The sequence below is a fragment of the Bombina bombina genome, chromosome 3 (genome assembly GCF_027579735.1).
Source record: "Bombina bombina isolate aBomBom1 chromosome 3, aBomBom1.pri, whole genome shotgun sequence".
NCBI classification, from domain to species: Eukaryota; Metazoa; Chordata; class Amphibia; order Anura; family Bombinatoridae; genus Bombina; species Bombina bombina.
Genome location: NC_069501.1, coordinates 773,863,519 through 773,879,830, shown reverse-complemented (window position 1 = coordinate 773,879,830; position 16,312 = coordinate 773,863,519). Strand labels below are relative to the sequence as shown.

At 41.4% G+C, this 16,312-nt stretch overlaps 1 pseudogene; it reads right to left on the bottom strand.

Annotated features, from left to right (window-relative positions):
* The window catches only part of LOC128654015 (interleukin-1 receptor type 1-like), a 244,847-nt pseudogene that overhangs the window by 131,347 nt on the left and 97,188 nt on the right, over positions 1 to 16,312 (bottom strand).

Here is a 16,312-nt window from a genome sequence, read left to right as displayed (position 1 = left end):
AGGGCAGCATTAAATACATGGGAGGCGCAGTGAGGGATGTACCCCACAAGTTCCCATTGCTTGAAAGCCACCACTGCTCTACTGAAGAGACTGATATGGACTACGGCTACACCCTAGGACAAAGCAGAACAATCTTGCACTGCTTAAAAAATAATTAAATCTTGCTTGAAGAATCTTCTTTCTAACACCTAACTTTACCACTTCCTTGCTGTAACATAGGCAAATGACTGGGGTTGGAAGGAAGGGAGGTGATATTTAACAGCTTTGCTGTGGGGCTCTTTGCCGCCTCCTGCTGGGCAGGAGTGATATTCCCAATAGTAATTAGATGAACCGTGGACTCACGGTTTCATGTTCCTTTAAGGAAGTCAAATGCATATGGGGAAAAGCGAATAGGATGTATCTCTCTTCTTTTAAAACAGCTGATTCTATGTATTGTGCTACCCTAAACAACTATAGGTCTCTTGTGACTGATATCATGATATTATAATGTTATTACACACTGTTGACATGGGCAGGAATTGCTTCAAGAAGCTGTGGACATATATATGGCCAAACCTAGTGAGCAAGCTACAGCTGGTCAATTTGAGGTAGCGGAATGAGCAGTGCATCAGCTGAAAGAGTGATCTAGGCTTGTCTATAAATATGCCAACTCTGCTTCACTGAGCAGCATGTAGCAGATGAAAGACATAAATGCAAGAAGTAGGAGGGCGGGAGGTAGGAGGGCGGGAGGTAGGAGGGCGGGAGGTAGGAGGGCGGAAGGTTGGAGGGCGGGAGGTTGGAGGGCGGGAGGTTGGAGGGCGGGAGGTTGGAGGGCGGGAGGTTGGAGGGCGGGAGGTTGGAGGGCGGGAGGTTGGAGGGCGGGAGGGCGAATGGCGGGAGGTTGGAGGGCGGGAGGTTGGAGGGCGGGAGGTTGGATGCTTTGTTCTCCAGAAACCTAAGGAACCCTTTAACAGCAACATGCTTTTTTTGTGTTCCAAATATTAAATACATGAGCAATATACTCACTGCATATCATCAATTACGACTCTATCAGAATTATAATAATCATCAACCATGGTGTTATTGTAAGTCCAGTAGACACTATATGGATCTCCTTTGAAGGTTGCTATGCAAGCAAGGTTAATAGGAGACCCTGTGAAGAAAAATAAAATAGTTATTTTACGGTAATCTCCACATTTTAACATATCTTGAATAGTTAATTTAATTAAAAAATAAAAGAAGAAAAAGAAGAGAATGAAAAGTGAAAAAAAAAAAAACAGAATTTATGTTTACCTGATAAATTTCTTTCTCCAACGGTGTGTCCGGTCCACGGCGTCATCCTTACTTGTGGGATATTCTCCTCCCCAACAGGAAATGGCAAAGAGCCCAGCAAAGCTGGTCACATGATCCCTCCTAGGCTCCGCCTACCCCAGTCATTCGACCGACGTTAAGGAGGAATAATAGCATAGGAGAAACCATATGGTACCGTGGTGACTGTAGTTAAAGAAAATAAATTATCAGACCTGATTAAAAAACCCGGGCGGGCCGTGGACCGGACACACCGTTGGAGAAAGAAATTTATCAGGTAAACATAAATTCTGTTTTCTCCAACATAGGTGTGTCCGGTCCACGGCGTCATCCTTACTTGTGGGAACCAATACCAAAGCTTTAGGACACGGATGAAGGGAGGGAGCAAATCAGGTCACCTAAATGGAAGGCACCACGGCTTGCAAAACCTTTCTCCCAAAAATAGCCTCAGAAGAAGCAAAAGTATCAAACTTGTAAAATTTGGTAAAAGTGTGCAGTGAAGACCAAGTCGCTGCCCTACATATCTGATCCACAGAAGCCTCGTTCTTGAAGGCCCATGTGGAAGCCACAGCCCTAGTGGAATGAGCCGTGATTCTTTCGGGAGGCTGCCGTCCGGCAGTCTCGTAAGCCAATCTGATGATGCTTTTAATCCAAAAAGAGAGAGAGGTAGAAGTTGCTTTTTGACCTCTCCTTTTACCTGAATAAACAACAAACAGGGAAGATGTTTGTCTAAAATCCTTTGTAGCATCTAAATAGAATTTTAGAGCGCGAACAACATCCAAATTGTGCAACAAGCGTTCCTTCTTTGAAACTGGTTTCGGACACAGAGAAGGTACGATAATCTCCTGGTTAATGTTTTTGTTAGAAACAACTTTTGGAAGAAAACCAGGTTTAGTACGTAAAACCACCTTATCTGCATGGAACACCAGATAAGGAGGAGAACACTGCAGAGCAGATAATTCTGAAACTCTTCTAGCAGAAGAAATTGCAACTAAAAACAAAACTTTCCAAGATAATAACTTAATATCAACGGAATGTAAGGGTTCAAACGGAACCCCCTGAAGAACTGAAAGAACTAGATTGAGACTCCAAGGAGGAGTCAAAGGTTTGTAAACAGGCTTGATTCTAACCAGAGCCTGAACAAAGGCTTGAACATCTGGCACAGCTGCCAGTTTTTTGTGAAGTAACACCGACAAGGCAGAAATCTGTCCCTTCAGGGAACTTGCCGATAATCCTTTTTCCAATCCTTCTTGAAGGAAGGATAGAATCCTAGGAATCTTAACCTTGTCCCAAGGGAATCCTTTAGATTCACACCAACAGATATATTTTTTCCAAATTTTGTGGTAAATCTTTCTAGTTACAGGCTTTCTGGCCTGAACAAGAGTATCGATAACAGAATCTGAGAAACCTCGCTTCGATAAAATCAAGCGTTCAATCTCCAAGCAGTCAGCTGGAGTGAAACCAGATTCGGATGTTCGAACGGACCCTGAACAAGAAGGTCTCGTCTCAAAGGTAGCTTCCAAGGTGGAGCCGATGACGTATTCACCAGATCTGCATACCAAGTCCTGCGTGGCCACGCAGGAGCTATCAAGATCACCGACGCCCTCTCCTGATTGATCCTGGCTACCAGCCTGGGGATGAGAAGAAACGGCGGGAACACATAAGCTAGTTTGAAGGTCCAAGGTGCTACTAGTGCATCCACTAGAGCCGCCTTGGGATCCCTGGATCTGGACCCGTAGCAAGGAACTTTGAAGTTCTGACGAGAGGCCATCAGATCCATGTCTGGAATGCCCCAAAGTTGAGTGACTTGGGCAAAGATTTCCGGATGGAGTTCCCACTCCCCCGGATGCAATGTCTGACGACTCAGAAAATCCGCTTCCCAATTTTGGAAGCTTTAACCCTTAAAATAACGGAACCGGAGCCGTTTTAAGCTTTAACCCCTTTACAGTCCCTGGTATCTGCTTTGCTGAGACCCAACCAAACCCAAGGGGAATACGATACCAAATGATGCCTTCAGAAGTCTTTTATCAGTATCAGAGCTCCTCTCACATGCGACTGCATGCCATGCCTCTCAAAAACAAGTGCGCAACACCGGCGCGAAAATGAGACTCTGCCTATGCTTTGGGAAAGCCCCTAAAGAATAAGGTGTCTAAAACAGTGCCTGCCGATATAATTATATCAAAATACCCAGAATAAATGATTCCTCAAGGCTAAATAAGTGTTAATATCAATCGATTTAGCCCAAAAAATGTCTACAGTCTAAATAAGCCCTTGTGAAGCCCTTATTTACAATCGTAATAAACATGGCTTACCGGATCCCATAGGGAAAATGACAGCTTCCAGCATTACATCGTCTTGTTAGAATGTGTCATACCTCAAGCAGCAAAGGACTGCAAACTGTTCCCCCAACTGAAGTTAATGCTCTCAACAGTCCTGTGTGGAACAGCCATGGATTTTAGTTACGGTTGCTAAAATCATTTTCCTCATACAAACAGAATTCTTCATCTCTTTTCTGTTTCTGAGTAAATAGTACGTACCAGCACTATTTGAAAATAACAAACTCTTGATTGAATAATGAAAAACTACAGTTAAACACTAAAAAACTCTAAGCCATCTCCGTGGAGATGTTGCCTGTACAACGGCAAAGAGAATGACTGGGGTAGGCGGAGCCTAGGAGGGATCATGTGACCAGCTTTGCTGGGCTCTTTGCCATTTCCTGTTGGGGAGGAGAATATCCCACAAGTAAGGATGACGCCGTGGACCGGACACACCTATGTTGGAGAAATATGGTATAAAACTTACCTAATTCCACCTCCACTTTATTATTCATTGGAGTTAAAATAACAGGTGCAATTATTTCTGCTGGCACTGGAAAAAATGAAATAAACCATTTTACTTATTAGTTATTTATTATTCATTATTTATCAAAACAAGTCAGTCATGAGAAAGCAGATGTAAATCAGTACAGTGGACTTTAGCAACTTTGTTGCTTTTTTAGGCAAAGAAGCACAGTTTAAAAAAAGTGGAAGAACTAAAATGCAACAAACAAAAATTAATTAAATCCTTTAAAAAATATATAAAGAGTGCAATAAAAACATGCTCTGATTTGTTGAAGCATTTTCCTATTGCACTGTTGCTTGCATATAACTTAGTGAGACAGAAAGCATATGTGCGTAACCACCAGTCATGTTCAACTCTAGAGCAGTAGTACATTGCTAAACTGAAGCGGACTTCAACTATGTGCTTAACCCATCTCCTTGCATTAAAGTGGATGTAAATTTATTTTATTTTTTTTAATATTTTTTTATTGAGGTTCGACCAATACAAAAAGCAACAAGCACCAAATTTGCATAGTACAATACAGATATCTACAAACAAGCTAAAGATCAAACATCTGTAAACAAGTACATACAGCATATTATATCATATTAATAATCAAAACCAAGAAGTTCTTTAACCCCTTAATGACCAACGACGTATGGGGTACGTCCTGCAAAAAAATGCAGTTAATGACCAAGGACGTACCCCATACGTCGTTGGTCTTTGAAAGCAGTGGAAGCGATCCTGATAGCTTCCAGCTGCTTTCATGTTATTGCAGTGATGCCTCAATATTGAGGCATCCTGCAATAACTGTTTTTAGCCATCCGATGCAGAGAGAGCCACTCTGTGGCCCTCTCTGCATCGGCTATCAATGGCCGTTATCGTTGGTGGGTGGGAGCTCATCCAGGGAGGCGGGTGGGCTGTCATTGGTGGAGGAGGGGGGAGGGATCTAAAGCGGGTGCGCGCGCGTGCACGGGCGCGTGCATGAGAGCCGTGCACGCGCATGCACGAGAGCCGTGCACGGGCGCGCGTGCACGAGAGCTCTATAAAAACAGCATCAATATGCTGTAGATCTGGAGGGTGGGAGAGAGGACTGGGGAGGGTGGGATTTTAAAATCAAAGCATCTGGGAGAGGGTGGGGGGTTGGATGTTGAGGGGGGGGCAGCTACACTACAGAAATAAATAAAATATTTAATAAAATAAAAAAATAAAAATACATTATTATTTTTAAAACTGGGTACTGGCAGACAGCTGCCAGTACCCAATATGGTACCCAATAAAGGCAGAGGGGGGGGGGGGGTTAAAGAGCTATTTGGGGGGGATCAGGGAGGTTGGGGGCTAAGGGGGGTCCTACACAGCAGAAGAATTTTTTTTTTTTTTTTTAAAAACTAAACCCCCCCAAAAAACTTTTATTTTAGTATTGGCAGACTTTCTGCCAGTACTTAAGATGGCGGGGACAATTGTGGGGTGGGGGAGGGAAGGGAGCTGTTTGGGAGGGATCAGGGGGTGGGATGTGTCAGGTGGGAGGCTGATCTCTACACTAAAGCTAAAATTAACCCTGAAAGCTCCCTACAAGCTACCTAATTAACTCCTTCACTGCTAGACATAATATACGTGTAATGCGCAGCGGCATTTAGCGACCTTCTAACTACCAAAAAGCAACACCAAAGCCATATATGTCTGCTATTTCTGAACAAAGGGGATACCAGAGAAGCATTTACAACAATTTGTGCCATAATTGCACAAGCTGTTTGTAAATAATTTCAGTGAGAAACCTAAAATTGTGAAATATTTAAAGTTTTTTTTAATTTGATCGCATTTGGCGGTGAAATGGTGGCATGAAATATACCAAAATGGGCCTAGATCAATACTTGGGGTTGTTTACTACACTACAGTAAAGCTAAAATTAACCCTACAAGCTCCCTACATGCTTCCTAATTAACCCCTTCACTGCTGCGCATAATACACTTGTGGTGCGCAGTGGCATTTAGCGGCCTTCTAATTACCAAAAAGCAACGTAAAAGCCATATATATCTGCTATTTCTGAACAAAGGGGATCCCAGAGAAGCATTTAAAACCATTTGTGCAATAATTGCACAAGCTGTTTGTAAATACTTTCAGTGAGAAACCTAAAGTTTGTGAAAAAATTTGTGAAAAAGTGAACATTTTTTTTTTATTTGATCGCATTTGGCGGTGAAATGGTGGCATGAAATATACCCAAATGGGCCTAGATCAATACTTTGGGATGTCTTCTAAAAATATATATATACATGTTAAAGGATATTCAGGGATTCCTGACAGATATCAGTGTTCCAATGTAACTAGCGCTAATTTTGAAAAAAAGTGGTTTGGAAATAGCAAAGTGCTACTTTTATTTAGTGCCCTATAACTTACAAAAAAAGCAAAGAACATGAAAACATTGGGTATTTCTAAACTCAGGACAAAATTTAGAAACTATTTAGCATGGGTGTTTTTTGGTGGTTGTAGATGTGCAACAGATTTTTGGGGTCAAAGTTTGAAAAAATTGTTTTTTTTCCATTTTTTCCTCATATTTTATAATTCTTTTAATAGTAAATTATAAGATATGATGAAAATAATGGTATCTTTAGAAAGTCCATTTAATGGCGAGAAAAATGGTATATAATATGTGTGGGTACAGTAAATGAGTAAGAGGAAAATTACAGCTAAACACAAACACCGCAGAAATGTAAAAATAGCCTTGGTCCCAAACGGTCAACAAATGGAAAAGTGCTCTGGTCACTAAGGGGTTAAACTGTTAGGTGCTGACTAACAAATCTCTTATTTTACCCTTTAAAGTAATATAGGCCTCTATAGAGCCTCAAGTTATAGGTGTATCTGATATAATGGATTAAATATTCTAACCTCCCTCCTATATGGGGGTCTTTCTTAAGCTTAAGGCAATTATTTACAAATCTCAGTAGGTTTGTAGAACTGCACCAGCGTAGACTCCTTCAGCTGTACACAATATAGGACATATAGTTACAAAGAAATTGGGGATAAAACATCCATAAGGAGAAAAATACATACAGTGGGGGGTAGTTATCATCGTGTCAACTTTCCTGCCTTCGCCGGCCCAATAGGCCCGCCTAAGCTCGCCTTCCTTCGCCGCCGCGGACCTGAAAAAATACGCCTAAGTTATCAATAAATCTGTCAAAAAGCCGCGCACCAAGTACGGGGCAATGAGCAGCGGACTGTGATAGTTATCACTCATCCGATCTCGCTGCTCTTCGACTTTTTGACAGCTTTATTGCTAGCCTGTCACTAAGCACTCACAGTAAACTACACTGTTCTACCCCTATACCGGCGCCCCCGGAGCCCGCCGCAACTAAATAAAGTTACTAACCCCTAAACCGCCGCTCCTAGACCCCGCCGCAACTCTTATAAATGTATTAACCCCTAAACCGCCGCTCCTAGACCCCACCGCAACACTTATAAATTTATTAACCCCTAAACCGCCGCTCCCGGACACCGCCGCAACCTACATTATACCTAGTAACCCCTGTCCTGCCCCCCCTATACCGCCGCCCTCTATAATAAAGTTATTAACCCCTCTCCTGCTGATCCTGCACCTCGCCGCAACTAAATAAATAGTTTAACCCCTAAACCGCCGCTCCCGGACCCTGCCGCAACCTATATTAAATTTATTAACCCCTAATCTGCCCCCCCTACACCGTCGCCACCTATAATACATTTATTAACCCCTATCCTGCCCCCCTAAACCTAAGTCTAACACTAACCCTAACACCCCCCCTAACTTAAATATTAATTAAATAAATCTAAATAATATTTCTATTATTAACTAAATACTTACCTATAAAATAAACCCTAATATAGCTACAATATAAATAATAATTATATTGTAGCTATTTTAGGATTTATTTTTATTTTATAGGTAACTTTCAATTTATTTTAACTAGGTACAATAGCTATTAAATAGTTATTAACTATTTAATAGCTACCAAGCTAAAATAAAGAGAAATTTACCTGTAAAATAAATCCTAACCTAAGTTAAAATTACACCTAACACTACACTATACTTTAATAAATTATTCCTATTTAAAACTAAATACTTACCTGTAAAATAAACCCTAAGATAGCTACAATGTAATTAATAATTACATTGTAGCTATTTTAGGATTTATATTTATTTTACAGGTAACTTTGTATTTATTTAAGCTAGTTAGAATAGTTATTAAATAGTTATTAACTATTTAATAACTACCTAGCTAAAAGAAATACAAAATTACCTGTAAAATAAATCCTAACCTAAGTTACAATTAAACCTAACACTACACTATCATTACATTAATTAAATAAATTAACTACAAATAACTACAATTAAATACAATTACATAAACTAAAGTACAAAAAATAAAACAAGCTAAGTTACAAAAAATAAAAAACATAAGTTACAAACATTTAAAAAATATTACAACAATTTTAAGATAATTACACCTAATCTAAGCCCCCTAATAAAATAACAAAGCCCCCCAAAATAAAAAAATTCCCTACCCTATTCTACATTAAAAAAGTTCAAAGCTCTTTTACCTTACCAGCCCTTAAAAGGGCCTTTTGTGGGGCATGCCCCAAAGAAAACTGCTCTTTTGCCTGTAAAAGAAAAATACAACCCCCCCCCGCAACATTAAAACCCACCACCCACATACCCCTAATCTAACCCAAACCCCCCTTAAAATAACCTAACACTAATCCCCTGAAGATCATCCTACCTTGAGTCGTCTTCACTCAGCCGAGCCACCGATGGAACTTAGGAGGAGATCCGGAGCGTCAGAAGTGATCCTCCAAGGGGTGCTGAAGAAGTCTTCCATCCGATGAAGTGATCCTCCAAGCGGCGCTGAAGAAGTCTTCCATCCGGGCGATGTCATCTTCCAAGCGGCGCTGAAGATCATCTTCCATCCGGGCGATGTCATCTTCCAAGCGGGGTCTTCAATCTTCTTGCTTCAGGATCCATCTTCATCCCGCCGACGCCTTCTTCCCCGACGGACTAACGACGAATGAAGGCTCCTTTAAGGGATGTCATCCAAGATGGCGTCCTTTCAATTCCGATTGGCTGATAGGATTCTATCAGCCAATCGGAATTAAGGTAGGAAAAATCTGATTGGCTGATTGAATCAGCCAATCAGATTGAGATCGCATTCTATTGGCTGTTCCGATCCTAATTTAAGATACACGGTATAATGCACATAAGATGGCATTTAGGCATAAAGAATACTTTGTTGTTTATGGACCTTACAAGCTATTTTAGAAAGCTGTTAAACAAATAAGTGCTGCACCAAATATTCATGTCTGAGCAAGACTATATAACAAGAAAATATATAAAAAAAAAAAAAAAAAATTTTGCCTCATACATAAACTGTCAGATAAATATAAGAGTCCCAGCACGATAAAACAGCATATTACACAAATGTCCCATACAGCTATTACTGCAATGTTGCCAGGCCTTGCATAGAGGTAGAAGGATATCCAACCTTAAGGAACATTCTACAAAGTCTAGAGAACCCGGCAACTGGTCCACAGTCATGATGTCCTCATGATGAATTCTTACCCGACCCCAGTTCTCACAGCCGCCAGCGGATAAAGGGCCTCAGGGCCCAGGAAATTTTCTGGTACTAGACCAACATTAGCAGACAATGGGATCGGGTCTCCTTCCTCTGGCTCGGGGTATCGGACATCAAAGAGATGCGCAGGCGTTCGCAAAACCTCCTCGCTGTACCCAGCTATTATCCCCTGAGCAGTCTCAGTATGGCACACAAGAGCCGGTTGCCCGGCCACAGAGGTTGGAGATTGATCCATGGTAATGGGCATAGGGTATTTCGCTGCACACTCCTCCAGATCTAGGCTAGGGTGGGCATCTTGTAATACGGCTTGGTGTGTCTCCATGCTCTCCTCCTCGGTCTCAAATATCTCCAAGCCTGGACACCGTACTGCTGACGTAAACACTGTATTCCCCCAGTTGTCGCCATGTTGCATAGTAGGTGCAATTATAATGCGATCAATCCTCTCGCAGATCTTCCTTTCTTGATCCTCCAGCAAAGCCTGTATTTTGATAAGGAGCTCCTCCATAAAAATAAAATGAGAAGAGTGAAGCGTGTTGTTATTCACTCAAGACCCCGGTTTCCAGGGGGGGGGGGGGGGGGGTTGGAGGCTTTCCCACGCTGGGCCGCCAAAGCCTGCAACGGTTCGGTCCGGGAAGTTCAGTATCATATAAATATTTATATTTTTCGTGTCCAGCAAACTTTCAGCTGTCATCTACAATAAAATATCTTGCTGGATGGCTTCCCTAATTTAAGATACACGGCGGAATGTATATCCCTATTCCTGAGCTCCCAGAATAGCCGCCATCTTGGGCGCCCCCGTGAATGTAAATTCTGATGCTAAAGTGGTTTTTACAAATTTGATTAAAAACAGGGGCACTTTAATTCATCAAAATTTACATTTCACTCGTTGACAGCAGCTCCAGCTTCCCCCGGTGGTCGCAAGCCATTTCTGATGACAGAAATGATGGATCGGTCATCCTCCAATCACGGCTGTGTCTGATTCAACGCCGTGATTGGAGGAAGCCGGATTCCTCATTTTAGACCCAAGAAGAGGCTTTGCGACGGGACGGAGGAAGCTGGAGCGGCTGTCAAGATTAAAAGGTAAGTATTTTTCCACACCACAAGTGAAAAATTTTGATGAATTTAAGTGCCCCTGTTTTTAATCGAATTTTTAAAAACCGGGAACTTTAGCATCAAAATTTACATTCACTCATGTTGCAATATCAGTCAAAATCTTTTCTTTTTTTTTTTGCACATTTTATTTTAATGTAGTTGTCTGTCATTTACACCCAGAACCCTGCAAAGTGAGATATAACAGATTTCAAGCTAAAACTTGGCTTTTTTAAAGGACCAGTCAACACAGTAGATTTGCATAATCAACAAATGTAAGATAACAAGACAATGCAAAAGCACTTAGTCTGAACTTCAAATGAGTAGTAGATTTTTTTTCTGACAATTTTAAAAGTTATGTCTTTTTCCACTCCCCCTGTACCATGTGACAGCCATCAGCCAATCACAAATGCATACACATTCCATGTGACAGCCATCAGCCATTCACAAATGCATACACACTTATTCTTGCACATGCTCAGTAGGAGCTGGTGACTCAAAAAGTTTAAATATAAAAAGACTGTGCACATTTAGTTAATGGAAGTAAATTGGAAAGTTGTTTAAAATGGCATGCTCTATCTGAATAATGAAAGTTTTATTTTGATTGAGTGTCCCTTTAAATGTTTTGAGGGACCTCACAGTACTGACAAGACATCTCACCAGAGCAGAGAGCTTTAGATCATCGGGCCCTAAGTCATATGCAAGCAACAGTATAATAATTTTATTATGACTCTCTAATCAACTAAAATTCATGGTCTGATTGTAACAATGTTATACATTGTTGCTAATGCTGCTTCCTCTAGTGCTCAACAATGAATAACACTGCAACAATCACTGTAGCAAACACTGCTGCCATTTAGGAGTAAATTGTAAAGTTGTTAAAAACTGCAAAGCCAATAAATGCATGATAAAAAGACAATGCAATAGCACTTAGTCTGAACTTCAAATAAGTATTAGATTTGTTTCTAGCACATTTTAAAGTTATGTGCATTTCCACTCCCCCTGTAAAATGTGACAGCAATCAGCCAGTCACAAATGTATATACGTATATTCTGTGATTTCTTGCACATGCTCAGTAGGAGCTGGTGACTCAAAAAGTGTAAATATAAAAAGACTGTGGACATTTTTTTAATGGATGTAAATTGGAAAGTTGTTTATAAATGCATACTCTATCTGAATCATTACATTTTAATTTGACCTGAGAGTCCCTTTAAAGTAAATGTATATTTTGATTCTAAAGTGCCCGGTTTTTAAAAATTCGATTAAAAATAGGGGCACTTTAACTCATCAAAATTTACATTTCACTCCTGTTGTGAAACAAAAAAACCTTACCTTTTAATCTTCACAGCAGCTCCAGCTTCCTCCACCCGTTGCAAAGCCTCTTCCTGGGTCTAAAAATTAGGAATCTGGCTTCCTCCAATCACGGCGTTGAATCAGACACTGATTCCCCCGGGGGGGGAAGCTGTGATTGGAGGATGACCTATCCATCATTTCTGACATCAGAAATGGCTTGCGACGACCGGAGGAAGCTGGAGCTGCTGTGAAAATTAAAAGGTAAGTTTTTTTTCACAACAGGAGTGAAATGTAAATTTTAATGAATTAAAGTGCCCTAAAGTGCCCCTGTTTTTAATCGAATTTTTAAAAACCGAGCACTTAAGCATCAAAATTTACATTCACTTTAAAAAGTTTAACATATATATATATATATATATATATTCAATTTCTTCTCAATGCCAGTACAATTACATTACATTGGAAACATGGCTGAACTGAATTTGTGTTAGTTAAAATTAAACATCCATGGTTTCGATAGAACATGCAAACAATTTTCCAATTTACGTCTATTATCAAATTTGCTTTGTTCTCTTGGTATACTTTGTTGTACATCTAGGTGTGCTTATAGGACTTCGGGAGCATGCATGTATCTTTAGAACTTTATAGCAGAGTGCTGAAGAAAACAAAATTTATGCTTATCTGATAAATGTATTTCTCTTGTGGTGTATCCAGTCCACGGATCATCCATTACTTGTGGGATATTCTCCTTCCCAACAGGAAGCTGCAAGAGGATCACCCACAGCAGAGCTGACTATATAGCTCCTCCCCTAACTGCCCACCCCCAGTCATTCGACCGAAGACAAGCAAGAGAAAGGAGAAACTATAGGGTGCAGTGGTGACTGTAGTTTAAAAATAAAAAACACCTGCCTTAAAATGACAGGGCGGGCCGTGGACTGGATACACCACAAGAGAAATAAATTTATCAGGTAAGCATAAATTTAGTTTTCTCTCGTAAGGTGTATCCAGTCCACGGATCATCCATTACTTGTGGGATACCAATACCAAAGCTATAGGACACGGATGAAGGGAGGGACAAGGCAGGCGCTTAAACGGAAGGCACCACTGCCTGTAAGACCTTTCTCCCAAAAATAGCCTCCAAAGAAGCAAAAGTATCAAATTTATAGAATTTAGAAAAAGTATGAAGCGAAGACCAAGTCACCGCCTTACAAATCTGTTCAACAGAAGCCTCATTTTTAAAAGCCCATGTGGAAGCTACCGCTCTAGTAGAATGAGCTGTAATTCTTTCAGGAGGCTGCTGGCCAGCAGTCTCATAAGCTAAGCGTATTATACTCCTTAGCCAAAAAGAAAGAGAAGTTGCCGAAGCCTTTTGGCCTCTCCTCTGTCCAGAATAGACAACAAACAATGCAGATGTTTGACGAAAATCTTTAGTAGCTTGTAAATAAAACTTTAAAGCACGAACCACGTCAAGATTGTGTAAAAGACGTTCCTTCTTAGAAGAAGGATTAGGACACAGTGACGGTACAACAATCTCCTGATTGATATTTTTATTAGATACCACCTTAGGTAGAAACCCAGGTTTGGTAGGTAACACTACCTTATCTGCATGGAAAATGAGATAAGGGGAATCACATTGTAAAGCAGATAACTCCGAAACTCTTCGAGCCGAGGAGATAGCTACTAAAAACAGAACTTTCCAAGATAAAAGCTTAATATCTATGGAATGCAAAGGTTCAAACGGAACCCCTTGAAGAACCTTAAGAACTAAATTTAAACTCCATGGTGGAGCAACAGGTTTAAACACAGGCTTGATTCTAACCAGAGCCTGACAAAATCCCTGAACATCTGGAACCTCAGCCAGACGTTTGTGCAAAAGAATAGACAGAGCAGAAATCTGTCCCTTTAAGGAACTAGCTGACAAACCCTTCTCCAATCCTTCTTGGAGAAAGGATAATATCTTAGGAATCCTGACCTTACTCCAAGAGTAACCCTTGGATTCACACCAATGAAGATATTTACACCATATCTCATGATAGATTTTCCTGGTGACAGGTTTTCGTGCCTGTATTAAGGTATCAATGACCGACTCAGAGAAACCACGTTTTGATAAAATCAAGCGTTCAATCTCCAAGCAGTCAGACGCAGAGAAATTAGATTTGGATGGTTGAAAGGACCCTGAAGTAGAAGGTCCTGTCTCAGCGGCAGAGTCCATGGTGGAAAGGATGACATGTTCACCAGATCTGCATACCAAGTCCTGCGTGGCCACGCAGGTGCTATCAAAATCACCGATGCTCTCTCCTGCTTGATCTTGGAAATCAGACGAGGGAGCAGAGGAAACGGTGGAAACACATAAGCTAGGTTGAAGGTTGAAGAGCATCTATCAGTGCTGCCTTGGGATCCCTGGACCCGTAACGAGGAAGCTTGGCGTTCTGACGAGACGCCATGAGATCCAGTTCTGGTTTGCCCCAAAGTTGAATCAACTGTGCAAATACCTCCGGATGGAGCTCCCACTCCCCCGGATGAAAAGTCTGTCGACTTAGAAAATCCGCCTCCCGGTTCTCTACTCCTGGGATATGGATAGCTGATAGATGGCAAGAGTGAATCTCTGCCCATAGAATTATCTTTGAAACCTCCAACATTGCTAGGGAACTCCTTGTTCCCCCTTGATGGTTGATGTAAGCTACAGTCGTGATGTTTTCCGACTGAAATCTGATGAACCTGATCGCAGCAAGCTGAGGCCAAGTCTGAAGAGCGTTGAATATCGCTCTTAGTTCCAGAATGTTTATCGGAAGGAGGGCCTCCTCCGGAGTCCATGATCCCTGAGCCTTCAGGGAGTTCCAGACTGCACCCCAGCCCAGAAGGCTGGCATCTGTTGTTACTATTGTCCAATCTGGCCTGCGGAAGGTCATACCCTTGGACAGATGGACTCGAGATAGCCACCAGAGAAGAGAATCCCTGGTCTCTTGATCCAGATTTAGTAGAGGGGACAAATCTGTGTAATCCCCATTCCACTGACTGAGCATGCAGAGTTGCAGCGGTGTGAGATGTAGACGGACAAACGGCACTACAGGGAGTGCAGAATTATTAGGCAAGTTGTATTTTGGAGGATTAATTTTATTATTGAACAACAACCATGTTCTCAATGAACCCAAAAAACTCATTAATATCAAAGCTGAATATTTTTGGAAGTAGTTTTTAGTTTGTTTTTAGTTTTAGCTATTTTAGGGGGATATCTGTGTGTTCAGGTGACTATTACTGTGCATAATTATTAGGCAACTTAACAAAAAACAAATATATACCCATTTCAATTATTTATTTTTACCAGTGAAACCAATATAACATCTCAACATTCACAAATATACATTTCTGACATTCAAAAACAAAACAAAAACAAATCAGTGACCAATATAGCCACCTTTCTTTGCAAGGACACTCAAAAGCCTGCCATCCATGGATTCTGTCAGTGTTTTGATCTGTTCACCATCAACAGTGCATGCAGCAGCAACCACAGCCTCCCAGACACTGTTCAGAGAGGTGAACTGTTTTCCCTCCTTGTAAATCTCACATTTGATGATGGACCACAGGTTCTCAATGGGGTTCAGATCAGGTGAACAAGGAGGCCATGTCATTAGATTTTCTTCTTTTATACCCTTTCTTGCCAGCCACGCTGTGGAGTACTTGGACGCGTGTGATGGAGCATTGTCCTGCATGAAAATCATGTTTTTCTTGAAGGATGCAGACTTCTTCCTGTACCACTGCTTGAAGAAGGTGTCTTCCAGAAACTGGCAGTAGGACTGGGAGTTGAGCTTGACTCCATCCTCAACCCGAAAAGGCCCCCCAAGCTTATCTTTGATGATACCAGCCCAAACCAGTACTCCACCTCCACCTTGCTGGAGTCTGAGTCGGACTGGAGCTCTCTGCCCTTTACCAATCCAGCCACGGGCCCATCCATCTGGCCCATCAAGACTCACTCTCATTTCATCAGTCCATAAAACCTTAGAAAAATCAGTCTTGAGATATTTCTTGGCCCAGTCTTGACGTTTCAGCTTGTGTGTCTTGTTCAGTGGTGGTCGTCTTTCAGCCTTTCTTACCTTGGCCATGTCTCTGAGTATTGCACACCTTGTGCTTTTGGGCACTCCAGTGATGTTGCAGCTCTGAAATATGGCCAAACTGGTGGCAAGTGGCATCTTGGCAGCTGCACGCTTGACTTTTCTCAGTTCATGGGC